Genomic DNA, 2664 nt, shown 5'->3' with positions numbered 1-2664 from the left:
GCTCGGTCTCCCCATTCAATGTCACCGACACATTTCCACCGAGTCTCCGCCCCTCCCGCCCCGCGCCCCTCCGAGGCACTCGCCATTGGCTCATCCTGGAGACGGCCCCGCCCCTCCCCCGCGCGGGCTCTCCTCATTGAGCCCCGCGCCCATCAATCAACCTCGAGGCTGCCAGTCCTCGGGCGGCTCCAGCGCCCGCCGGCGGCGCGGGCGGCTGCCTCTGCCATGGCAGCTCCGGGCCCGGGCGCGGGCCCCGCTCCGGGCTCGGTCCCGGCTCGGTAAACAAAGTGCAATATCCTTCCGCGGCTCCGGGGCCGGGGAGTGAGCGCACTCGCCGCGGAGAGGAACCGGGCGGCGCCTCAACTACCCGCGGGTGTCCCCCTGGGGGCCCCGGCAGTGCCTAGTGTACTTCATGCCTAATTCACCTTCCTGGCGCTTTTCCCAGAAAGCCAGGCGTCGTCCGAGCATCAGGCCACCGCTGCTGCTCTCAGATGGTGCACTGAGCCTGAGCCCTTCTCTGTTGACGAATGTGTTTGCCTGGGAGCTGCATGAGGTTGCAGAAATTAGTTTCCTTGTCTTTTCTTTTTTAACCCTCCTACCCATTTACAAAGAAACTGATTCCTTTCTTTGAGTTGGAGTCACCCTCCTCCTGCCACCCCACCCCAGGCCCAGGGCTTTGAGTCTTTTCAGCAGACTTGCTGTGGGCACCTTTAAACTCAGACCAAATGTAATCATGAATTCTTCCCCTTCCACAGCAGGACACCGAGCACCCCCCATACCCACACCTCAAGGCAGGGGCTCCTGGCTTCCTCCTCCTAGCACACCTCACCCCTACACACAAGTCAACTCAAATGCATTCAACACTGAGAGTCAAGCAGAGCTGCTGTCTCATTCCCCCGCCCCCCGCCTCCCCCCACACACACACCCATTATTCTCAACTTTCCCCGGAGGTTCCAGTTCCCTGGTTTGGACACACCAGGTAAAGGGCCAGACTCGGCAGAGGCTTCAAGCTCCAGGCTAACATACTGTATCCTGGTAAATGAGAAGCAATCTGATTGGGGGCAAATTAAGGTAAAATAAAAACAGCCAGGGGACTAGGAAAGGGGCGTTTGGAAGACTCTGCTGTCTCTGAGCTATTACCTGCCTGCATGCCTATTTTCTAGTGGGGGAGGGAAAGGGGGCCATGTATTGCCCGTATTAGGCCACTTTTGACTAAAAAGAAGAGCTATTTATAAATATGCCCACTCCTGTCTATTTATAACGTATCATTTTGCACAACCCTGGGCTCTAGTGATACGGGGTTCCTGGGAAGTTGGCCAGAGAGGACACAGCAGGACCAGAGTTTGAGAAGAAGGTCAAGCAGTGGTCCTACCTCCTGGCACATATCATCCTACTGCTGACAGGCCTGCCTAGGACTCCGTCATCTGCCCCCAGGCTGTCACTGTGACTGCTAACCAGGGCCCCTTAATCCAGTCTTCTTCCATTAAGACACTTGTGTGTTCATGTTGGTCTCAAGAGCAGACCTAAGGCAGTTCTACCGATGGGGCGGTAAGCAAGGCCCAGCCCTGCTCTGCTCAGTGGCCACCAGTACTGCTTTGTAACTCGGATTGGGAGACCTGGTTCCAATCCTGACTGTGTCCCCAGTTTTATTTTATTTTTTAAAAAAATATATTTTTATTGATTTTAGAGAGAAAGGGAGAGAGAGATAGAAACATTAATGATGAGAGAATCATTGATTGGCTGCCTCCTGCATGGGGATCAAGCCCAACACCCAGGCAGATGCCCTTGACTGGAATCAAATCTGGGACGCTTCAGTCTGCAGGCCGATGTTCTGTCAACTGAGCCAAACCTGCCAGGGATGTGTCCCCAATTTTAAATGAAAATTGAGTCAACACATTCTTTCCCCCTCCTTGGGTCTCCATGTCTTCAACTGTCAAATAAAAAGTCTCACAGCCTCCCTGCTCAGCTCATAGAGTTCTGCTTTAGCATTCTCCTTTCCAGTCCAGGAAGTCCATGCAGGCTTACTCTCAGCCAGGCCCTGTGCTAGGGACCCACGCATGAGTAAGATTTAGTCTGTGCCACCCAAGAGCTCAGTCTAGTCCCAGAGAAAAACAAGAAATGTTTAATCTCATTGTGTAATCATGTGGCAATTAGAATTTCCAGGCATCTGGGGAGCAGAGAGGCAGAAACAACTTTTCTTGGACTTCAGGGCGTTTTCCCAGAAAAATGTTATTTTTTTTATCTTGAATTAAACCAGATATCTATTGAAACCTTCTATGTACCAGGGTATACTGGTGCATACCAAGGTATACTCTGGGTGTAGAGATAACAGTGCTTTTTAAAAGTATATTTGTCTTTGTGGATCTTGGAAAAATTCTATGAGTCATAACGTAAGATGAATAAGAGATTGTCGCTGGCATTTCAGGCAGAGGGAAGGAATGTGCAGAAGCGAAGTGGTGGGATGTTCCAGAATTTCTAGTAACTCACCATATCCCCAGTACTGGCCACTGGGGAACAACAGCCAGGCATGTGCTAGCAAAGTGTATTGGGATTAGAATGGGGAGGGCTTGGTAGATCAGCTAGAGACCGTGGTCTTAGTAGTAGAGGAGAAACAGAGTCAAGGTTGATGTGATATAGTTGGAGTGAGGTCTTAGAAAGGTCATA

Source organism: Myotis lucifugus, unplaced genomic scaffold (assembly GCF_000147115.1).
Source record: "Myotis lucifugus unplaced genomic scaffold, Myoluc2.0 scaffold_165, whole genome shotgun sequence".
NCBI classification, from domain to species: domain Eukaryota; kingdom Metazoa; phylum Chordata; class Mammalia; order Chiroptera; family Vespertilionidae; genus Myotis; species Myotis lucifugus.
The sequence above is the reverse complement of the archived record's forward strand: the minus strand, read 5'-3'. Positions refer to the sequence as shown.